Consider the following 26358-nt stretch of genomic DNA (forward strand, 5'->3'; position numbering starts at 1 on the left):
GGTTGGCATCAACACAGACATGGAAATACTGCACATTCAACCAAAAAGCCAGAAACTCAATACACTAGAACAATATGAAATATATAGACACACGAAAACACACCCCAACAATATTCTCAACACACAACTCAATTTCAAAACACATACACTCTTTGACTCTACACTACGAACGCACCCACACAGGAAACAAGAGGCGCCAAGACCAACAACGACCAGTTCCGAAGATGACCGAAAATAGGTCGAAACATGTTAACAAGGTACGTTAAAATTTAACACAAGAAAGTTCTTATCATATATATTCCGAAGTAATACAGTGTTAAAAGTTGTGTAATCAAGATGCACATAGAAGTTATATAATTTAATACTAATGTAAGTTAATTATATGTTTTATTTGTGTAGATAACTATGTAAGGCTATACTCAAATTTGATATCGTAATCATTTGTAATTTGCTGTCTGATGATGCCGAAATAGCAAAAACGTTAATGTGATGTTGATGTAATAACTGTATTTATATGTTAATTACATTTGTATGATAAATCATTTGACTGTAATAAAAATAATTAAATAATACCCCATAGATGTTATTTGCTTCTCTGCTGCCTTCTCACTTATGTACATATGTATGGAAGAGAGAGAGAGAGAGAGAGAGAGAGAGAGAGAGAGAGAGAGAGGGAGTGAAGAGGGAGAAAAGTACGGTAGGTAGAGAAAAACTAATTACGATAGTGAAACGCAGAAACTTCAATTGCATCATATAATATTTTCACAATTTGTTGATATTATGTGCATATATTTTTAACATCTGACATCTTGGAAACCTAAACATGCAATGGAAGAGAAATTAATACTGGTACTTAACATTTCTATTTACTGACAATAGATTATTACAGGCCAACGACTATTTATTAAGAATTCTTTTAATATATTACCGTATTGAGCAGTTATGTAGCAAAATTAATTTAAGTAAGAACTGTAATAAGAACGCTGCACATGATCCACTGCTTTCAACCAATGACATTGCAGTTTCAAGTGAAGGGCATTGCTTTTTGTCGGTGTATGATTTTGATTGACGTCTATAACTTTGGCCTTGCTGATCAAATGGCCTTTGAAATATGTCGTCATATTTATCTATGGATTTCATTTAATGTAAAGTTCAACAAAATTGGTATATTATTTAGTACCATAGGCTACTCATGATCATTTTATTAAAAAGAATGACTGTCACGAAGGTGACACGAACTCCTTCATTATACATTTTACGCGTTTCGCAACAATGTAGCCAGGGCCGCTGACAGGATTTATGGCCCCCTATGCAATATTGTGCTCGGGCCCCGTTGAAAAAAAAAAAAAAGTTAAAAATTAGAAGTTACCAATTATTCTGACCATAACAATTATTTGCAAAAGAAATAAAAGATAACCCCATACACAGATACGAATCTAAAAATATACACTTTTGTTACATTGAAAACTTTTAGCAAAACTTCACATTAGCATTACCACAATATATTATATTCATCACGCTTCTTTTTCAGTAGGGCCTACATAGTTTGTTTCGTGACGAAACTTTCGTCTTTTCGTTGTCGTTTGTTTCGTTTTGTTTTCATAAAACACTATCCTTAAACATCTGTAATTTCTGACTTGCAGACCAACATCAACAAACAACTCTCCTTGACTTCACTGATGCAAAATCATCAATTATATCATCAAAATTTAAAGACCTAGCTAGCAAGATCGCTCTCCAGTATAAGGAGGCCAAGGTTACTCAGTCTTTCTTGACGCATTGTTACTCTGAATATATTTTTATTTCCTTCATTTTGAAGTTGGTGTGAAATTGAGCGTTGCTAGTGAAGATGCAGAAAATAAACCAATCTCAAGCCCATCTGTTCAGGTTGTCAAAAATGAAGACAGTTCATACTTAGAAGTGAATACTGATGGTTTGCGGCCGTCTATAAAAAATTTCTGATAACAATAGTATTAAATCAGAACAAGCAAACAATAGTAAAAATGATGTGTTAATATGTGCAAGTGAAACAAATTTACATACACCAGTTACTAACTCTTAAGTCATGGCAAGTAATATGCGACCTTGGAAAACTAAAATGTGGTAGACAAATTGTAAGTGTCACTGAATGTGTTGTTCGAAAAAATACCCCCAACCTGCCTAATAACCTTCTAAGTGACGGAACAAGAGCCTTTCCAATATTATTTTCAAAACTCAAGAATGGAGAATGTGTTCCCAGAGACTGGCTAGTGTGGAGAGAAACAAATCAGTCACTGTACTATTTTCTCTGATTTGTTTCATTCCACACTACCCAGTCTCTGGGAACGCATTCTCCATTCTTGAATTTTGATAATACTGTAATACTGTTTTTGAAAAGGCTCTTGTTTTCGAACAACATATTCAATGATACAATTTGTCTGCTACTTTTTAGTTTTCCAAGGTCGCTCAATTTCAACGTCAAACAAAGTTCTACTCCCTTTCTTACTATCTTCCAATTTTTCTGTCTCTCCTTATGCTTCTCAGCTCCCGACTTATGCTTCTACTTGTCCATTGTCCACTGGTAACACTAATGAGCAGAATTTACTAGAAAAACGACAACGAAAAGACGAAAGTTTCGTCACGAAACATACTATGTAGGCCCTACTGAAAAGGAAACGTAATCCTCTGGCTTGGATTTGGGAGAGTCCACTAGCATATTGCGGTGGGCCGGCAGGGGTGTTAGTTAAGAGGACAAGCCAATTGAACGTTTTCGATACAAGCGATGGGAGCATATTTCAGGCAAATTCCGGAGCCCTCAAGTGTCGTGTAGATGATTGTTTATTTTTTTATTTGAGTTGGTTATTTTGCGACGCTTTATCAACATCTCTGGTTATTTACTGTCTGAATGAAATGAAGGTGATAATGCTGGATGAATCTGGGGTTCAACACCGAAAGTTACCCAGCATTTGCTCATATTGGATTGAGGGAAAACCCCGGAAAAAACATCAACCAGGTAACTTGCCCCGACTGGGAATCGAACCCAGGACACCTGGTTTTGCGGCCAGATGCGCTAACCGTTACTCCACAGGTTACTCGATGATTGTTAACTTGGGAAACCGAATTCTATCATATTATAAAAGTTAAACTTTTACATAATGAAGTGGTAATTTGTATTAATTATACTATTGTTGGTTAATATGTCAGATTCATGTAACAAATGTTCTTACAAAATTTTATAGTACCGGTATGTATCTGTGAATAATTATTCGTGATAATAAAAAGTAATCAGACTCACTTAATCTGACGGGCGCATATGCACTTGCCCCCTTTGCCCCCCCCTTCTCGGCGGCCTGAATGTAGGTAATTTATTATGATGGAAATAGAACAGTTAATTTCTTTAAAATATAATTAATGGAATTTATGTTAAGTAATTTTGCTGTGCACTAAAATAATAATATGCACTTTACTTTTTTTGTATTGCACATAAAAAGAAGGCATTCTTCAGAATCCTCAAAAGTAAAATATTTAACTTCATATATAAATTGTACTGTTTAAGTTCTCTAGATTATATGAGCAGACATCTTTCCCAACACTATTCTGTTGCATACAACTCATTGCCTATCAGAAGCATATTTATTTCCAATATGCCAGTACTGTATTTACTAGCACACTAGATCTCATTTCTCCCCTTTTTTTAATGCAAAAAAGTATGGGGGAGGGGTTGTTACAGTACAGGCTTATGCGCAAGAAAGTAGTAAGGAAATAAAGTTTTTAAAGTTAGGTAACAGTGGGCCTAAATATAGAAATTAGTTTCAAAATGCCAATACATTTTCTCTGTGAAGTCAGTCACATTAATTAATTAATTCATAGTTTTCTGCCCAAGGCAGGTCTTTCACTGCAAACTCACCATTCTCCAATCTTCCCTACTTTCCATCTTCCCCTTAGACTCTGCATACCTATGATCCATATATCTCAGTGCTATCTATCATCTGATTTCTTCTGCCCCGAACTTTTTTCCAATTCACCATTCTTTCCAGTGCGTCTTTCAGTAGGTAGTTTCTTCTTAGCCAATACCGCAGCCAATTTATTTTTCTTTTCCTGATCAGTTTCAACATTATTCTCAGTGGCGTAGCCAGCAGGTGGGCGAGGTGGGCCCCAAAAAATATGCGAATTTTTGCGTTTTTTATGGAAAATCCTCAACATTAAAACTAAACCATGGATCCAGAGCAACAGTTACAGTCGATAGCATTAAGGTAAGAAGTCAAAAATGCGTTCATTTCTTCAAGAGTCAATTTAACTGTGTTGGGTTGGGCCTAAAAAAATTGTCTGGAAGCCGTGGAGGCTACTGAATTGTTACATCAGCTAGAAAAATTTGACACCTTATTTTATTTGGTATGTTTAGACGATATTCTTGCTCTTGCAAATTCATTATCGGAAGCACCTGTCTCCAAAAATGGATATTAGTAAATGTACGTCCTTCGTTAAAGCAATGATATAAAACTTTTCAAAGATCTGAAAAGAAGAAAAATTCGACAATCATGTCAAGCTCTGTACTCTAGCAATTCTATCCATTGAGAGGAAGAAAAGTTGGGATTTGTTGAAGGACCCATCATCAGCGATCGACAGATTCATTGCTAAGAAATCTCGACAGCTCCAGTTCACCTTATGAAGTGTTTGTATAGATATGGTATGTCTTGCATGATTGTTTATCATAATTTTGCACGTTGTTAAATAAGACTTCCGAGAATGAGTTTCAAGAGAGTTGACGGCAGAGGCACTGTCAGGAGATGAGTCAGATATTCTCTAAACCCTGCATATCTGGCCCACCCAAAATAATAAGTCTGGCTACGCCACTGATTATTCTTCCTTCAACTACTCTTTTCAGCACAAATTCATTTTTTATTCTGTCTGTCCATTTCACAAGCTCCATTCTTCTCCATATCCACACTTTAAATGCTACTAGTCGTTTCTATTCATTTCGTCATAATGCTCATATCTCGGGCCCATATATTGCCACAACCCACACCAAGCACTTCACTAGTCTCTTGCTTAGTTCTTTTTCCAGAGATCCACAGAAGATGCTCCTTTTCCTACTAAAATATTCCTTTGCCATTGCTATCTTCCTTTTGACTTCCTGGCAGCAGCTCATGTTACTGTTTATAGTACACACCAAGTCAGTGGTGGCTCGTGAACTTGTGGACTGGGGGAGATGCAGTAGATTTTGGTAGGCCTACATACAAATTTTACTTCTTGATATCATTACTAATAAGTATAGAACAAAAATAAATGCAGTACATATCGAAAAACCAAAACTTCCTGACTTAGTTGGGAGACGTTTGTGGCATCATTTGCCATGATTGCTATAAAAAAACTAATAGGCCTACCATCGATTTCAGTCTGAATTTCGGATCGGCAGATACTCAACATGCAATCTACCAGTTCATTCTGAATTGTTTTAGAATTACCTTTAAACACAGTGGCATGTTTCAAATGATTTTTGAGAGGCTCGTTTTGGATTACTCACGAACTATAGCAACCCACGAAATACACCAGGGTTCTTCGAATCATTTTTTTCATCATGTCCCCTAAGGGGAGTTCATATTGGCCACAAAATTTGATAATATTTTTTTTTTAAATACCGATAATATTCAATTTTTTTAACAATTTCACGATTTTTTTTCAATTCTTCGTTATGTTTGAGAAATTTTGTTCTGTACGTTTCACTTAATTGCGCACAGCAATACTAGTTTTCCCTAACATAGCCAATGAAACAACATTTTTCAGGTGAGATTGCGAAGATTCGTACTTTTTAATGTTTAGGGGTAAATGTCCTAAATCTGTCACACCACTCCTAGTCCATGAAGTATCACCACCGAAGAGGAGGCAAGGAAAACAAAATACAGTTCCCCCCCCCCCCCACAAATGCTTAGCGTAAATTTCATTGTTACACTTTCTTACATATAGGATATGCACTATTTCGGCTGGATGAAGCTTGAGTACGATTTTAAGTCGGGTAACGGACGACCCTTTGATTTCACATTAATCTTATTCGCAAGGGAAAGTTGAGAAAAATAAAATTAATATTCTGTAATTCACACACACTCATGCTTGCACATTTGCACTGGTTAAGTTATGGTCACGGTACTAAGATGTCATACCAAAGCTACACTCGGATATACTGATGGTCAACAATTTTCTGAAACCGAACAAGAAGTCTCTTTCGTATTTTACATGCTATATCAAAAGGATTCTACTCGTGCAATCATTTTGAGTTGAAGCAAATATTAGGTTCTGCTGGAAGTTGGATATATACGCAATAATAAGGCAAAAGAGTATATTAATTTCGTTATATTAACTCAATAAGATTCTACAACAATAAGTACTGTATGTGAAGAGAAAATAAAAATTTTGCCATTTTTTTTTTCAAGGGAATATAGAATCCATTTGATGTAGCATTACAATAGCGGTGTGGGAGAAAGGAAAGATCTTTCTTTGTGGCTTGGGTCTGCAAGCCACTGCAGCGAAATATGGGTTTTAAACAGCGGCAGTTTACCTCTGCCTCCCTTCACCTCCCTATCCCCTGACCATGCAAGACACACTCACTATGAGCTGTCTCACCCTGCAGATCCCAAGAGGGCTTTGAATGCAGCATCAAATCCAGCACAATCGAAGCGCAAAAATATTATGCATAAGATAATAGTACATATTCCCCCCCCCCCCTCAGATGAAATATAAAGCAATTTACCAATAAAAGCTGTAACAATTCTTCTACAAATTAAAATAAATATTTTTATTTTCTTGTCCAAGCAGGGAGTGCTGCAGCTCCTCCGCAGCTCTTATGGACGAGCCGCCCCTGCCCCAAGTATTTGAAGATATCCACTTGTTCCACTGCCTCATTTCGAATTCGCACGTTTACCGTCTTTATTTTTCTTCCGATAACTATGGTCTTCGTCTCAGTCAATCACATTCAATTTAAATAACATAGAATAACTTGCTCGCTTGTTACTCATTTTTACATATTTTTTATTAATTCAATCATATGCTTGGGAATGCCTCTCGTTTCCATTATTTTCCAAAGATTTTCTCTTCTGGCCTTATCAAATGCATTTTGATAGTCTACGAAAAGGACATTAAGCTCCTTATTGAACTCCCTATGTTTTTTCTCAGTGAGTAACTGCTGTAAGGCCCGTGTGGCGTGGGTCGTGTAAATGAACCTAAAAGGGAGAGGTTAAACTAAGGTACAGAGAGAGAGAGAGAGAGTAACTGCTGTAAGCACCTTTTACACTTTCCAATAATAAAAAAAAGTTTATTTATTATTTTCTTTTACAATAATTAATAATCTGAGTACAGTGACTTTGTTCACTCGCAGTCTGACATAGTTAATTCTTGTAGTAAAACCTAGTCCTACACTTTGCAGATGTAACGTGTGTGAACCAACGATTATGAGTGCGCATGTAGACCTACTCTCAATAGTTTCTATTTTGCTTGGCCATGCAGTGCTACCGGCGGGAAGCAAGCAGTGAATGACAGTTGCAAGTTAAACGAGCTCCTATAGCCTAAACGTGTGCCGTCTGCGATCACGCTAATTAAATGCTGATCTTAGAGTTTTTATTTACATCAGATTACATTGTTGGAAGTTACATTTTATCAAACACAGCATAATATAGTGGTTATTTCACCACTTCGAATAACAAAATAACAATAGCGAACTCATTTTGAACACGGACCGCTCACCACTGTCTCTGTAATACCAAGATTCTTTGCTGAAACGCCTACAAGGACTATACATCCAAAGAAAATACCTATTCACTTATGGCCGCAGTAATAATTTAATTTTCCATCCAACAGCAAGCTCAATACCGAAATTTTCGCACTGATTTAAAATCTGCTTACAACATATTTCCATCGCTTAAATTTTTTCAGTTAATCGTGTGTTGTGAAAAGTAATAATAAATATTGAAATATATTTAATTAAAATATTAATGTAATTAAAACGTTTAAAAATTGCAATTAAATATTAAAATAAATGTAACTAAAATATTGAAGTAAATTAAAATATTAAAAGAAAAGAATCAAAATGGCGGACGATGATACCTAAGTATTTAGAGAGCCTTTGATGTTGTGCTTGCGGTTGCAAACGTTTTCAAAGAACTGATAGCTCTGGAGGACAGAACACATAGAAAAAAGAAAGAAGTGTAGATGTAATGTAATGTAATGCTTCTACCCCCCCCTCAATTTCATAGGCCTTATTTTTCAATTTTATTATAATGCGTCCTTCAAGAGAAGGAAGACAAGAGATGATGCCGAGTCTGAAGTCTGGGAGGGATAGTAGTAGTGATATTTGTATGTAATTAATAAAATTAGGCCTATTCTGTTTATGTGTAAGTGTATTCTGTAAGTGTGCATGGGCAATAAAGACGACTTTATGGAGCTAGATGTAGGCCTAAATTTTTGCTAATTATTTCTATAATACTTTTTTTATTACTAATGGCGGGTGCGTAACTTTTCATCATTCACCCATATGAAGCCAGTTGTGTTGACCAATTTACCGACTGAGTCGTGCCCAGGGTGCGCCATAGGAGACTGGTCTACGTTACACCCGCGATGATATGAGATAACGATAGAGATTTGTTGGGATGCCACAGGGGAACCGGAGCTCCCGGAGAAAACCCCTATGTTACCTGGACCACGGCTTGCCCAACACAAGTTATAAATAGCGGATACGCCGGCAATAGAACCCGGATGCAAGGATTATAAGTCCAGCACTCTAGCCACTAGACTACCGTGGCGGCTAATCCTATAATATTATATTTAACATTTGAACATTAATTGCAAATCGCTTATTTTAACATTATCTAGACAAATATTGCATAATAAAATAAAAATTTAAGTCCAAATTTATTAATTATTAATTGAGCTGTTGTGACACCACACGCTAGTAGTAGGGTAATGTTTGGAAGTACTGCACGAATTCGTAAAGGTTAATGAAAACAATTAATAGAAATATTTTTGTTTATTGAAACCACTCTTCTATACTAGCTAATATAAAAGTTCCTAGAATATTTCATAGGAGTAAAAATAAATATAAATGAGATTAGTTTTGATAAAATTGCTATCAAATGTAGATTTATATTTGCTTTTAAGAATAAAACCTTTCGTAAAAGGAAAAAATTATTAACTTTGAACTACTTATTAAACCTTAATAAGATCTTAAAGGACACAAATGTCATATAAATGTAATTCTCTATTAACATTTCTGTACCAAACAATGCTATGACATTCTGAAGGGCTCGAATTTTTTTCTTAAGATGTTAAAGATGTGAATAACTTACCAATTTCTTTTAATTTCAATTTGATTGCATCTCATATTGTACTTTTCTTTTACGTACTTGTAATCCTCTAGAATAAATCGTATAAAACTGGATCTTTTCTTACAATTTCTCACAGAACGCCATCATAAAATTCGCGGCGGCAGCGAAAAAAATCGCGCAGGCGGTGAATCTAAATTTCAACGCTGCATTTTCGCAGACGTCCGACGAAAATTTCGCGCCGGTGTGGGCACACTCATATACCGCAATGTACACTGAGGCGGTGACAACTTAGCGAAGCGAAACATTCGCCACTGTTGCGAATAATTCGCGTCGGTGTGGGGAGGCCTAAACAGCATAATACTAAACTGGGTGGCTCTTCAGATTTCGAAGCCAGTACTGGTCGGTTAAGAAATTTCAAATCACGACATGACATAAGGGAATTACAAAAGAAGGTGAATCCTTATCTATAGTGACGGTGCATCTGCCAGCTCAAGAAATAGCCCTCTCGTGTCAGCCAAAGGAAACAAAATACAGAAACCTTTAAAGTTTGTGCTCTCTGTGGTTTCTATGTTCGGTTATCCTACAATCGAATATCCGAAACATATTATAGCTGATCCCAATTAGTTTGAATAATCAACGTACTACTGTAGGCCCCAATTCAAAATAAAATTATGAAAAAAAAAACGTCTGTTGATTCTTGTGTGTTTCTTATTTAATATACACCAATTAGGTCTACACTTATTTATATGCATCATTTCAGGATAAATTGACTTGTAGACACTGAGTATGAACACAATCTAAGAAATTGCTGTACGTAGACAGAAACGGACAGCATAACCAAAATCGATTTTACAGTATCAGAGATACCGTACTGAAAACAATTTATACGAGAATCAGCATCAAAATACTTTCTCTTTATACTTCGTAGGCCTGTATAAGAAAGCAGTAATGGAAGAAAAAGAGAGAGAGAGAGAGAGAGAGAGAGAGAGAAAGAAAGAAAGAAACAAACAAAAGCGTGTAGCTATAAGTAGAAAATGAAAATAGGCTTACTGCTCTGTGGGTGACAATGCTTGCATGGATAATTTCTTTGAGGATGTCCTCTTCCCTTTTCTCTTGCCATCTGTGCCTTCAGTGAGACTTTGAGAAGGAACTGAATCTTGGACAGAGTTAGTCGAGTTTCTTTTGCTCTTCTTCTTTGTCTTGGAACTCTGACTGGAGCGTATGTTGTCATCTCGAGATGATTTCCGCGATCTTTTGCTACTCATTGCAACAGTACTTGAGCCTGTTTCGGTTTCAATATCCCCTACTTCCATTTTCATTCCGACTGTTGAATCTGTTCTCTTTACTTTCTTTTGGATTTCTGTCTCCTGTTGAGCCTTGAAAACTGGTTTCATAAAAGGCTTTCCTTCCCATCTGAAAATCAAGAATAAATTGTATTATGATATATCCCTGAGTAATATTCACCATTCGCGTAAGAAAGAGGAAATAACTTTTACTGACTCTAGACTATTGATTTTTACGTAGATTAAACATAAACATAATATGTGTATGTAAAACATATTTTGTTTATTTTCCGTCCCTGCAACTTCGAAGCAGCAAGAAACTGCAACATCATTTTTAAGCCATCCAACAGGTTGCAAGCAAGTTGCGTGCCGATAACGACCGTCGCTTCTCTCGCGAAATAGGTAGCATAACTTTCGGTAGAAAGATGGACTCCTGGATGAGTGATCGAGAAGATCGTATGGCCTTAACTCTAAATAAACCATTATTATTTATTTGGTTGCAGTGCGTTACAATGTTGAATGACAGCATTGACCTCCGGTGACATAGCTATCACTCACTTATCAACATACAATTTTTATTATACATAGGTAGACCTTACATTATATACACATATACATTTTAAAATGTATTTCACATGTCTTTTAACTTATTTATTTTCCTCATTCTATTATTACAGTATTATTATTATTATTATTATTATTATTATTATTATTATTATTATTATTATTATTATTTAGTCAACTGTCCGAAGACAGGTCTGAACCTCACGAGTGATACCAAGAAGGCACCACTTATGAGGCTACTAGACCGGGAGATAATGGGGTAGGGTGGCCAGTTCCTTTTATTATTATTATTATTATTATTACTACCGGTATTATTATTATTATTATCATCATCATTATCATCATTAACGCCCTGATGAGAGTGCCTTCCCACTTCATGGTAGTTGCTGGAAATGTTCAGTCTACAGCTAGACATAACTGGCACCTCGTTACTTGAGGGTTATGAAAGGAAATTGTTTTTATTAATGTATTTCAGTTCTTCTAAATTGTGGGATTTGTAGAGAGTGTTTAACGAAACCCTTGGAGAAGTCAACAGCGAAGTGTCCATAGCTCTTGGTGGCAGCTAATCAAATACAGTAATTTCAATTTGTGTCGCGCATTCAGCTTGCAGTTGGTCCTCGTGTGAGTAGCTAGTGTTGTGATATTGTACAATCAATTCTAAATCACAGCATCACAGCAAAAAGTAGTAGTCAGGACTTATATGCGAACAGTAGTTAAAGAGCTTATCTCGAAATCTCCCGTAAAACGCTCACTGTTAGAATTCCATAATAATATATAGAATGAGCCGTAAGTAATGTCAGGAGATTATTCTTTGAGATATTTCAAACAAAAATGTTCAATACAATAATTTTGCTCGTTTTTGCTTCCTTTCAGATAAAAATTGTTTTATACTAAACATTTCATAGCATGTTTTGGAAAAGTCATTGATTTAATTGCCAATAAGCTCAGTCAATTTAAGAGAGCAGCGTATTGTGACAATATTTATTATTATTTTTTTAAGATTGAAATAATTTTAGTTTTGTCCTTTATATGTGCAGAAATTTGATCCGAACAAACATAACATTTTAAAATTCTTTCCAGAATGAAAAGTTACATTTGTTTAGATCAAATTCCTGCACATTTCAAGGACAAAATTAAAATTATTTGAATAATTTATTATCATAATACACTGCTCTATTAAACTGACTGAGCACATTGGGAATTAATTTAGCAACTTTCCCAAAATACGCTATCGAATATTTCGTATAAAATAATTTTTTTCTCGAAAAGGAAGCAAAAACGAGCAAAATTGTAGACCTACCTACTGTATTAAACTTTTTATTGTTTGAAATATCTCATAACCCCTTGAATTTAATGACATTACTTACGCACTCTGTATAGCAAACTCTCGACTATTCGTACGCAGATTATCCGGTGTGCAAATTATCTCTGCACCATTGAAGTTTATTTGACTTCATTTTTGTCGCGAAATTTTTAATATATGCGAATCGAGCTTTGAATTTGAATCCGCAAGTCTCAAAGTGACCTTCGTATGAAAATAGTCTGTCCATAACAAGTCATCTCTTCCCTCTTTATTTCCTGACGCAAATCTGATTGTAACATGTTTATAAGACATGTATATTTCTCAACCGACGACCAGACAAAACGATTATTGATTGGATGAACACTTGTAACTGGTTCTTATTGTTCTCTCATGTATGTATCTTGTATTGCATAATAATGAGTACTGCGAAGTGCAACAATATCAGTGTAATTCAAATCCCATTGTTCCACATAATAAAGAACAGTATCAACACACTGCGAATCTTACTGTTAAAAGTGATAATTGTGTTACATGTCTAATATATTAAATTTTCAAATACAGTAATGTATAATATACAATAACATTTCATCGCAAAACCATCTTCTAAAGCACACGATCGTTTGGTTTAATGCGATATAACTAAGGCCATGATTAGACCGCGTAACTTCATGCAATTGCATGCTTTTATTGATTTGACATATGAAAAAGTAGAAGTGGATCTTCACCTGTCATGGTTCTTACATTCGAATCAAGTCAACTTTATTTTGCATAAATGCATATTCCGAGGGTTTTCTCTTTTAAATGCAAATATATCTTTATTTTGCATATTTAAATACATAATATATTCCCTGTGTTGCCTGATTTATTATCCTATATTAAAATTTCTCTCAGATAAAGATAAGAATAATTTCCAAGAAAATATAAAAAAATTATATCAGAAATAAAATTATTTAATTACTGTTGAGGACATGAAATTGCTGCGACAATGGATACTATTGTCTCTAATGGGTCGTTTTCCACTTTCACATGAGATTAGCTGCTGTACTGTGTACATATTAGTCGTGTAGTAATGTTGCAGGAGCGAGAGCGAAAATACGCGTCGTCTAGATGTCACTCAGATTTTTACCACCTTTTTACACCTTCTATTCTGATTTCGTAGAATCAAAAATGAATGTATTTAGATACCTGTTTCAATAAAGGCACGTGATGTTGAGGTCATGGAACTGCTGCGAAGACAATATTGATAATCTCAACGACAAATCTTCTGCATATGGCAAGAACCAATAAAAGATCGTGGCGGCGCGCGCTGTAATATCGGTGGCCTGTGCGGGAGAGTGACATCTCGTGCGACAGAAAGACGGCGATACCTGAGCGAGTCGCGAGAGGGAGGAGATAACCATTTTCCGGCTTCGTTAACAATTATCATGTCGTAGCTCCTATGACAGTCAACCAACTGCGCTGTAATTTTTATGATAGATAGATCAATGTCTAAGGAAAGCATAGAAAAAATCGAAATCGAAATATTTTTTGAAAGGAGAGAAAAAAAATAGTACCTTAACTTCGAAGTGATCTGTTGAAAATAAACATTTACACCTTCAAAATTTGGTAAGCGGTAAACTTTTTTATTTCTCACTCTAGTTGGGGGTCAAAGCGAGAGTAATGTTGAGAAAGAATAGAAATTGCTTTTACAAGTTGGCGTTATTAAAATCTTTACTGATTTCCGAGTTACGACGAGTTAAAGGAGTGTTTTCGCTTGGCGAAAGATTCAACACACAACCTTTTGTCTGTTAAAAGAGAAAGAACGCTGGAATATTTAAAAAAAAAGTTCGTAAATTCTAAATATCAATATTGTCATGCGTGAAACAACATTTTGTCTCTCGTTTATCAATAATACTCGCTTTACTCAACGGCATGGTGTAACAGAAATATTCCTTCACACGAACGAGAAATGACTTGCTTCTTGTGCAATATATAAAAAACGAAGGGACAATCATAAGTATGTCGAGTGTGTTTTTGTTTTCTGTTTTCTTATATCTATGTACGTGTCTTGAGTGATGCAGACGTTCTAAACTAGGGCTGGGCACCGGGAGCGAATCCAGACTCTAAACGGGGACGCTTAATATTTATTCGTCACGACATCAACGCTGCACGGTGTTCGGTGGAGAAGAAAGGGGTTGAAGAGAAGTCATATGGCTCCCCGCGATAGAGTAGAATCCACTATTGGTGCCCAGCTCTGTTCTAAACAATAGTGCTCCTGTTCCAGAATACGTTTGAGGTCGAACACTACGTTATAACCCAAATTTTTATAATAATTGTACAGAGGGAACGGTTTGACCTAAAATTACCTTTTTTTTTTTTTTTTCGAGAATATTTAGAAATTCATTATTTTTATACCTGACAAGCTATTGAATTTCAAAATTAAATAAATACCCGACCGCCAATGTCGCCTTTGATAGCGATACTCCTTTATTAGGCAACGTTGCACTCCTCTGATTCGCGGGAGCCTTAAGCCGTTGAAGGTTATAGGCCTATGCAGGAGCTTTGGCGCGGAGAAGAGTGCTCTAGGAATTTATAGAAACAACTCACTGTATTTAAACACCTGCGACAATGAAGTCTCACGGAGTGTAAATTTTAATTTCAACAAGTTTTACTGCACAATGAAGCGAAGAACCAGTACATGATCGATCTCCTTACAAGTTTAACCGCCAACATGCCGAAAGAAAAAAGTAGCAGAAAATATTCATGGAAGAAATAGGTTTCTGGAGACAAATGTTTTTCTACTAATGGGAAAAATATCTTCTATGCAATATGGCTTCATAACACTTTTATTACTTTAAATTATTTTCATTTATATCGTGTTATAAAAGCTCTAAAATATATTTTTCACTGCATACATTTCAATTTTTAGCGCATATTTCAACACTTTTTACAGCATAGTTGCATCCATATTTTCAGGTTTTTAGTGCATAAAGTTTCGTGGCTAGCCATGACAAACATGCCAGTTCAGCCGCGTGCGATTCCTGCTCACCCTAGTTCAGTTCCCGAGATAACAGGTCGCAGCTTGGGCTATAGTGCCCTCTCCCTAAATTCCGTTCTATTCCATTCAGTTCACTGTGCACTGTGAATGCTACCTATCACTTATCAGTGTTTAAAGACGGAGAAAACAAACCATCGCTATTAGTACAAGTATGACAAAAGTCTTCAGGACAAAATAAATAAGGTTCGAGTAAGATTCAGTTACGGTGCAAAGGGTATAAAGTGTGTTTCAAAATGCCGAAACAAACAGGCAGTCTCTCCAGAAACGTGGTTAATGTTATAACAAGGTATGGTGAGCATCTTGAGTTTATTAGTCAGGATACTGTTATTTGTAAGCTTTACAGAACTTCAATTTCATCCAAACGAACATACAGTGCTACACAACAGGTAAACACAGAAAACAAAGGAGCACTCTTGAAAGAGTGCAACAAAATGAAAAGTCAGGGTCCGAACATCACACTAATTCATTCATTCATAGTGTTCTGTCCAAGGGCAGGTATTTCACTGCAAATTCAGGATTCTCAAATTTTTCCTATTTTCTGCCTTTCTCTTAGTCTCCGCATATGATCCATGTGTCTTAATGTCGTCTATTATTTGATAACTCCTGCCACGAACTCTTCCCCCGTTCATCATTCCTTTCAATGCATCCTCCAGTAGCCAGTTTCTTCTCATCCAGTGATCCAGCCAATTGCTTTTCCTTTTCCTGATCAGTTTCAACATTATTCTTTCTTCACCCACTCTTTCGAGCACAGTTTCGTTTCTTATTCTGCCTATTCATTTCACACATTTCATCCTTCTCCATATCCACAATTCAAATACTCCCAGTCGCTTCCCTTCACTTCGTCGTAATGTCCATATTTCTGACCCACACAATACTACACTCCACACAAAGCACTTTACTAGTATCTTCCTTAGTTCTTTTTCCAGAGGTCCGCAGAAGATATTATTTTTTTTTATTAAAAGCTTTCTTTGCCATTGCTGTTCTCTTTTTGATTTCTTGGCAGCAGCTCCTCTTCTGCTAACAACGTCACATGATCAGCAAATCTTATGCGCTTTATTCTTCTTCCTCCTACTATCATTCCTTTCACATTCTAAAAATAGTTTTTGACTAATCCTCCAAGTAGATGTTGAATACACCCTTATAAGGTGTTGAAGTGCCTTCGGAAGTGCACTTAAGGAATGAATCCTGGCAGAGATTTTGCGAAAGACTTGGAACCCAGAGACGGTTTCGGAAAGGACGCCCCTCCTGCAAGCGAAGACAAAGGATATGATATGATATGATATGATATGATATGATATGATATGATATGATATGATATGATATGATATGATATGATATGATATGATATGATATGATATGATATGAAGAGTTCGCGGGAAAAACGATAAATATCACATTTCTGTTAAGGATTAGAATAATGATCTAATTGAGTCTATAACTGCAAGATGTAGTGCTCTTTCTATAGAAAATAAAGGAAAGGATTACTATATTCGTGGTGATAATTCTCATTTTTATCATTTTTCATAAGAACAACATTAAATTTCGCAGTGATCCATTTAATTAGATAATGATATCAACCTTAAGAAAACTGTGACATTCATCGTTTTTCCCGCGAACTCTTCATATGATATATGATATGATATGATATGATATGATATGATATGATATGATATGATATGATATGATATGATATGATATGATATGAGATATGATATGATATGATGTGATATGATATGATATGATATGATATGATATGATATGATATGATATGATATGATATAAAATCTAAATTCTTTCCCTACAGGGAAGAGGAAGGAAATGGACCGTGGCAATGAAAATTCCAACCCGGCATTTGACTAAATAACTGTGGAAAACCACGGAAAAACCAGTCAGGTTGGTTGGTCCGAGGATTTGAACCGCGGACTTCCCGAATGCAAGTCACATACTCGGTTATGTATTCTATAATCATTCTACTGATTTTGTGTGCAGTAAGCCTAATGGTGAAGATAGGTGACATAGTGAATGAAGAAGGAATGTTTTTTTTATAATACCGGTACCTGTTATAAGTGATTTCATGCCAAGCGTTTACAAAGCGGTATGGGCCTACCGATGTATTCAAACAACTTTTTTATTAGCTTCGACAGCTTCAAATACTTGGGGTGTAAGCTATAAATAGTAACATGAGCTGCTGCCAGGAAGTCAAAAGGAGAATAGCAATGGCAAAGGAAGCTTTTAATAGAAAAAGGATCGTCTTCTGCGGACTTCTGGAAAAATAACTAAGGAAGAGACTAGTGAAGTGCTTTATGTGGAGTCTGGCATTGAATGGGGGCATAAACATGGACATTACGACAAAGTGAAGAGAAGTGACTAGAAGCATTTGAAATGTGGATATAGAGAAGAATGAAGCGTGTGAAATAGACTGACGGAATAAGAAATGAAGCTATGCTAGAAATAATGGCTGAAGAAAGAGTAATGCTGAAACTGATGAGGAAGAGAAAAAGGAACAGCTGTCTGGATCACTGCCTGAGAAGAAACTGCCTACTGACATATGCACTGGAAAGAATGGTGAACGGAAAAAGTTCGGGACAGAAGAAGTTATCAGATGATAGACGACATTAAGATTCATGGATCATATGCGGAGACTAAGAGGAAGGCAGAAAATAGGAAGGATTGGAGAATTCTGGGTTTGAAACGAAAGACCTGCCCTTACATAGAACACTATAAATGAAATTATGTCTGAAGCATTAGTTATGTTTAATGCAGTTATTGAATAAAATATGGCCAGTCTGTTGAAGATTATACCTTTCCATAATAATTCCCATCATGGAATTAAGCATTATAAGCACAACATCATCAACAATTGACGGTGAGCGACGGCGATCTGCTAATATGTCAGTATCTTCCTGAAGTATGTCATTCTTTACGTCTCCTCCAGATTTTTCTCTTTGCGGTAAAGCTTCCGTCTTGCTCACTTGCTCCTCACTATTTTCCACTTTCTCTTCGACACCAACTGAAGTTCGTACTATACTATTTCGCTCCATTATATTCATTTTATTCACAATCGCTATTCCAAATATTGAAGAACGATATTTCATGCGTATCGTAACTATTATTTATGGAAAATATTTCAGCTATGTATTCTGTTGTCACGGATTTCTTATTATTCCATAGTGTTGCAAACTGATCATGGCCACCTCTGAACCGAAATTCCAAATGGGCATTGAAAGAAAATTGAACAAAATTCAGTACTCTATAATTAATATAATTTTAAGCAGGTTGCCACTAACTAATTCAATGTAAAATTAAGTTTCGACGTTAGCACTTGTTTTAAGTGCTATGTGAATGGTATCGTATATCTTGCTATTTAGCCTATACAAGTTTAAATATTACATGGCGACCTCTATTCTGAGCCATGCTTAACACATGTTTCATGTCTATATTATTATTTTATATGTGATTTCCCAATTATAGTACATTATGCAACGAGCCTATAATGGTAGTAATTAAGACGCGAGTATGTTTATGAAACGAGCGCAAGAGAGTTTAATAATTTTCATACGAGCGTCTTAATTACCATTATAGGCAAGTTTCGTACGACTTTTTATGCTCGACCATGTTTCTAACTTGAAATTATTCATAAGTATTCATGTTATTCTTATCTGACTGGGGAGCGAAAGTGACCTTGTGCAATATCTCGTAAATTGTGAGATGTGCGCAGACGCGAAAGTATTGATTTTTTCCGAGAAACAAATGTCATTGACCTTGATATAATCTAAAGAGTAAAAGAAACATTAATCTTGATATAACCTTGAAATTGATTTAGACATTGAAAAACGAGATGACAAATTGAATTTATTTGAATATTATTTACAATTAACGCTAATTATTATAGTAACAGAACATAACCTTCTGCGACAGTATTGGATTTCCAGCCTCCGTGACGTTTCGCTAGTTGTTTTTCGATTGCATATCCGAGAATAATAATCGATACTCGCCCTTTTTATTGCTACAATGGTGTTTTCTGATTGGTGGAACACCTGAACTTTAATGAATAGGTGTACTTTAATGAGGTCCATTAAAGGGCTGCTACCAGGTGTATAATTACTACACTTCGGCATGGTCGAGCATAAAAATAGTTTTCGCTCACATATAATAATAATAATAATAATAATAATAATAATAATAATAATAATAATAATAATAATAATAAACAGAGTGGAAGTGAAATAACCCTGCAGATTTTCAGAGCAAATAGCTCATGTTGTATGTATCAAAAAAGTGTATTACCATATTGGTGGAAAGTTCATAGTTTTTTCAGAAAAAAATGTTTTTTTTTTTTCCCAAATGGGTAACACTCTCTTATTCGGTAACTATTGCGAGTCCGATCATAATTTTTGTCCATAGCGATAGAAAGTCTAATAAATAACCATTTGCCCCTTTCGCGTATTTCAATAGCGTGAACGGTTTTCGTGGAAATTTAATTTAAAAACCATCAATTTTAAGCCGCTGAACGATGCGAACAGATTGCAACGTTGTAGTCAGAGAGGAAGATTCATCTAAAGAGACAGACCTGAGTTCGTTGACCTCTTACATCTGCATTACGAGAAGAAAGATCACTGTGTTAGCGGCAATGTTGTCGGACTGCTGAAACTTCCAACTTAATTTTCTAATTAACCGTGCATTAAATCACAAAACGTAATATAGGTTTTCTATTCATTTGCGTTTACCCTATCATTCCTTTCAATCTGCAGGATTATTTCACTTTCATCCTGGACACACACATACACACACTTGATGAAATATTTTCTTTCATTTCTTTTTTATGTCATTTACATTTGATGATCATGTTGTAAAACGTTTCCAATTAAACATTTCTCCCCTTTATTAGACAACGATTGTAGGGTAAAGGTTGCTAACAGGGGCGGATGCAAGGGGGGGATTAAGGGATTTATCCCCTCCCGAAATTTTGAGAAAAATACGAAACAAGAAACAAAAATAATATTAATTTTAATTCGTGAATGTACATAGGAATTAGAGAGTTTTCCACGTAAATTCTCTTTGCTAAAGTGTTAAATTCCAAGAACTGCAGGAAGACAAACACAGTATTCTTACTTCAAGACAGAGAGTCATGGAGAGTATTTTAGGCTTTTTAATTTCCCTTCTCTTCTTAGACTATTTCATTGGTCAGCTCCAGGACAGGTTTTTAAATCATAAGGGAATCCTAAAGTCCATAGAAACTTTTCTGCCTAAAAACATAGTACGAACATCAGATGAAGATTTAGAAACTGCTGTTGAGGCTATAGTAAATTAGTGGCCCATCAGATGCAACACCAGAGTCTTTCTTCAATGAATTGAAGATATGGAGAAGAAATTTCTTGATCAGAAAAATCTTCACCTAATACCTACTGACTTTATATCATCTTTGAACAGGTGCAATGAAATTATTTTTCTCTGCACTCGCAAGGCGCTGAAACTTTTCTGCACATTGCCTGTAATTACAGCAACACCAGAACGGTCGTTCTCAACATTGCGGTATTTGAAGACTTACTTGAGGGGCACGATGGGAGCAGAGAGATTAAATGGACTGGCTTTGATGTGTATACATAAAAATGTAGAAGTAAAAGCTCATGAAGTACTGGATTAAATGTCTAAGAAGCTTCGTCGCCTTCTTCTGCAAATGTCATTCTGTCATTGTTTTTGTATTGCAGTCATTGTAAATGTTAAAATTTAAAAAATTATGGTGTATTTAACAATGCTCGCAATTTCCGAGGTTATATCAGTGTCTCCGGTGTGCCGAAATTTTTTCCCTCAGGACTTCTTTTACATGCCAGTAAATCGACTGATATGAGGCCTGTCGCATTTTAACACACTTAAATGCCATCGAGCTGGGTTGGGGTAGAACCCGCAATTTCGAGCACAGAAGGCTATACCGACTACGCTACTCAGGCCAACTTGTAAATGTTTGTGACTCGGAAACAAATTGTAAGTATATAAACTTATTTCTCATTACCCCATTTTTACTATCTCCTCAAATCCCTCTCCGAAAAAAAATCCTGCGTCCGCCCCTGGTTGCTAATATTGCGATATGAGTAATATTGTGATAGTTCTTTTTGAGAATTTATTACAATTTTGCTGAGTGAGAGGAAGATCGGTTTTTTTGCGTCAACGTATTAAGGGAATGTTCGTGGACAAGTTTCTGCACAAAACCGGTCCTTTTTTCGCTCAGTAAAATTGTAATAAATTCTCAAAAATAGCTAACACAATATCACTCATATCACAATATTACCAACCTTTACCCTATATAGAAAACCCCATTAAGCCTAAAAAGGTAATTGGTACAAACTGAAAATCTGGAATATCAGAGATGTCTACATTGTCATACCATTACATGACCTAAGAATCTCCCAATTACATCTGTTGTTTCATATGACGAAACCCATAGGCCTATTTTCTCATCTGGTATAATGTCCCTTACGAGAGTTTGAACATTTTCATAGCAGGGCGCATTTTGCGCAATGTTATTGTCCAAAGAAGTTTTTTTTTAGTGTACTTTTCTATAAATATCTTAAAATGACGATTTTGGACTTTTTCATCATGCTACACGACATCTTTTAGAACAGTGATCGTGTAGTAGGAAATAAATTTGAAGAGAAAAATGGTCTGTTTTGAGTCTCCTTTAGAAATAGAGCCTACTAGAGCCTACTACAATGACATAACTGATATTTACCCCATTCGAACTGAGGTACATATTCACTCCAAACTCTATCAGCAAGTTAATTCCCAAACGCTAAGGATTTCTTTCTTTCTGAATAGTCACTAACTTATTTGCTGATATGAAATCCTGAATTGACTTTAAGTGAGGTGGAATGGGTGAAGAGTTGTTTATGAAATAATAGTATCATTAAATTTGTCGTAGAGGTCGACAGCTTCGGATAGCTTTAGCATGAAGGAAATGCACTGAAAGCGGAAGCGCAACTCGGCTATCAAGATACGCCCATACTTCACTATATTAATCAGAAGCTGATTACAGGTGTTGAGCTCAAAGAGTTTGTAATACTTAGGCCTACTAGAGACACATACCCGTGAGTGGCAGCCTGGTGATAGACACTGTTTTAAACATCTTTTACAAAGAATGAGTCGTGATGAAATAAACATGAATGCAGAGGAGCGCTATATTTATTAAAGTATTATAATGATTCATCTTTGGCGATATTCTAAAAAATAAATTAAATCACCCATATACACTCGGGATAAGTATGTGAAATATTGAATAATGGCAATGTCAACATTAATTTTCAGTATTACTAGTATTGTTTTAAGGGCACAATAATGGATATTTACTGTAATATTTAAAATGATCTATATTTCAGTCCTTTCATGCAAAGAAAGAGGAAGGTATATGGTGCTTTGAAAATATTTAGTGGTGAAATATGAGATCATAAAAATTCTGGAAACTGATTTAAAATATAATGAGAATAAATTTTATCATAAAACAATCTATTCATTGTGTAGTTAATGACCACCAGGTTTGAGGTCAGTTCAGACTTTTTAATACAATTAGTAGCGGTAATAGTAGGCCTAGTAGTAGTGGTAATAGTAGGCCTAGTAGTAGTGGTAATAATAGACCTAGTAGTAGTGGTAATAGGCCTAGTAGTAGTGGTAATAATAGGCCTAGTAGTAGTGGTAATAATAGGCCTAGTAGTAATGGTAATAGGCCTAGTAGTAATGGTAATAGGCCTAGTAGTAATGGTAAGAGGCGGCCTAGTTTTGGTAATATTACTAGGCGTAGTAGTAGTGGTAATAGTAGGCCTAGTAGTAGTGGTAATAATAGGCCTAGTAGTAGTGGTAATAATAGACCTAGTAGTAGTGGTAATAATAGGCCTAGTAGTAATGGTAATAGGCCTAGTGGTAATGGTAATAGGCCTAGTAGTAATGGTAAGAGGCGGTCTAGTTTTGGTAATATTACTAGGCGTAGTAGTAGTGGTAATAGTAGGCCTAGTAGTAGTGATAATAATAGGCCTAGTAGTAGTGGTAATAATAGGCCTAGTAGTAGTGGTAATAATAGGCCTAGTAGTAATGGTAATAGGCCTAGTAGTAATGGTAATAGGCCTAGTAGTAATGGTAAGAGGCGGCCTAGTTTTGGTAATATTACTAGGCGTAGTAGTAGTGGTAATAGTAGGCCTAGTAGTAGTGGTAATAATAGGCCTAGTAATAGTGGTAATAATAGGCCTAGTAATGGTGGTAATAATAGACCTAGTAGTAGTGGTAATAATAGGCCTAGTAACTTAGTAGTGGTAATAGTAGGAGTAGTAGTAGTGGTAATAGTAGGTGTAGTAGTAGTGGTAGTAGTAGGTCTAGTTTTTGTGGCAATAGTAGGCCTAGTAGTAGTGGTAATAATAGGCCTAGTAGTAGTGGTAATAGTAGGCCTAGTATTAGTAGTAGTAGTAGTGGTAGCAGTAGTCCTAGTTTTTGTAGTAATAGTAGGCCTAGTAGTAGTGGTAATAGTAGGCCTAGTATTAGTGGTAATAACAGGCCTAGTAGTAGTGGTAATAGTAGGCCTAGTTTTGGTGGAATTAGTAGGCCTAGTAGTAGTGAGACCTAGTTAGTAGTAGTGGTAATAATAGACCTAGTAGTAGTGGTAATAATAGGCCTAAGTAGGCCATCAGCTATATTTTCACTAATTTCTTTGCATATAATATAACCAAAAACTAGAAGTACATACTGTACAAAACGGAAATTACATGATTAATTCATTTATTGTGAAACAAAACAGTTTTAGACAGATATAGTCTGCGGATTTTCTTATGCACTCTATTATAATCCACTGTAATGTGATGGCACCTAACCCTTACATACATTGTTGAAACCAACCTTATAAACCTGATTAATGTGTTTCTGGAAAAACTTTATCCAAGAAATATTCCGACAATCTGTAAACACATTCAAAGGAGGAACTGCATTTGGAACATTCTTCCAAATATTAAGATATGCATGCTTTCCTGAGCATCCTACAATAGTAGCTATGTTCGAACAATTATTTGCAACGCAGTATTTCACCATTTTCTTATTATTTCCCTTCAAGTGTACTTATATTTATTCGTATTCCTCAATAAGCATGAACTGCTCGCACTCCCGGCGAAGCATCAACTCCCTTTAATGGCGGCCGAACATCGGTTCAATTTTGTACGCGAAACTAGCGCCGTTGGTGTCTCTAGTTATACAGTATATTACAAACTCTTTGGTTGAGCTCAACGAGTTAGAAAGAGAAAGTCTAACTCGTTGGTTGAGCTATACTCTGTATACAGCTAATCTGCAGTATTGCCAACTGGACGGAAATGCCATCAAAACTAACGGAATTTCAACGTAGGGAACGGGAAAGGAATGGCTTTGTCGAGTGACGGATTTTCTGGCGGAAATTACGATTTACACTGTCTTTGGACCTTTTTAGCTGCTGTAATTTTAATTGTTTAATTTTTGGGGGGATTTTACTTTTTCTTTGAACAATCCTGCAAGTGCCATACCATGTTAAAGAAACCCCTGTTTCAGATTTCCTCGTAATCAAGTCAGACGAATTATTATTTTAATCAAGGTTGGTATGTAAGCTGTGTTAAAATTTGCTTTTTATTTGTATAGAGCTATATTGACTGCGTCTTTTTTATTTTTGACGGATTCTGACGGATTTCCAGGTGTTAGACTGACGAGGACACATTTATGTGTTGGCAACACTGCTAATCTGATTCCAGTTGGTCGGTGACCAAATGCTTGGCTGTAGTTTTGAGTAGATCCTGTGTTTGGTTACTTTGAGTATAGGTACCTGTGGAGTAACGGTCAGCGCGTCTGGCCGCGAAACCAGGTGGCCCGGGTTCGAATCCCGGTCGTAGCAAGCTACCTGGGGGTTTTTCCTCAACCCAATACTAGAAAATGCTGGGTAACTTTCGGTGCTGGACCCCCAGCTCATTTCACCAGCATTATCATCTTCATTTCATTCAGACGCTAAGTAACCTGAGTTATTGATACAGCGTCGTAAAATAACACAATAAAAAAGTATAGTTAGATGCTTCGCTTGCAAAGGAGGGCTCTGACTTGTCTGCCCGCTCCGTTTCGTGTATTTACAGCTGCTTATTCGTATAGGGCAGTATAGGCACTGAGCAATGAGAAAGCTACTCATGTACAAAATATCTTACTGTCATATGAATTTAATAACAAACAAAATATTTATTTAAAGCCACCTTATGAGCAACAGAAGATTATTCTCACAATAAATAAAACACATCTAGATTCTAGATAGATCAAATAAAATCAGATCAGATAAAATGCTCATTATTTTTAGCCTATTTACAGAGTTTTGAATATCTAAATTGCATTTTTTAAATAAACAGGTATATTTTATCAAAGCGAAATGAGTTTAAAAGTAAATACTATAATAATTTATTGAAAGGATCGAAGTTTGAATATTCACAATTAAAATGAGTTAATATTGAAATATATAGCATATTTCGGCGCTCATATTTCAACTTCTGTTCTAGAAATGTTTGTAAGTTGTTTTTTGTCTTCATATATTACCGTCTCCAGGGTGCGAATTAAGATTTCTGATGAGGAGGAATAGAATCCTAGATAGAAAATATCATGCATAAAATTATTATTATTATTATTATTATTATTATTATTATTATTATTATTATTATAGCTCAACACTTGTTCCACTGAGTTCCTTGTCTTGCATTTTGATAATAATAGGCCCTAATAATAATTATTATAACCATGAGCAGGCTTAAGATAAGATGTATAATTCCTAAGTTATTGATTGTTATCAGCTTGTCGGTGATAATATATCAATATTATTTTCTTTGCTTACTTCTACTGTATAAAGTATACTCGTAT

General features: G+C 35.7%; 1 protein-coding gene across 1 annotated transcript in view; it reads right to left on the reverse strand.

The window, feature by feature from the left end:
• The window catches only part of LOC138694397 (radial spoke head 10 homolog B-like), a 61709-nt gene extending 51012 nt beyond the window's left edge, over positions 1-10697 (reverse strand). Inside the window, exon 1 of the mRNA XM_069818086.1 lies at positions 10341-10697. The gene's annotated coding sequence lies outside the window, so the exon portion shown is untranslated. The remainder of the gene's footprint in view (positions 1-10340) is intronic.
• Between the last annotated feature and the right edge of the window lie 15661 nt (positions 10698-26358).

The sequence above is a fragment of the Periplaneta americana genome, chromosome 2 (assembly GCF_040183065.1).
Source record: "Periplaneta americana isolate PAMFEO1 chromosome 2, P.americana_PAMFEO1_priV1, whole genome shotgun sequence".
Taxonomy (NCBI): Eukaryota; Metazoa; Arthropoda; class Insecta; order Blattodea; family Blattidae; genus Periplaneta; species Periplaneta americana.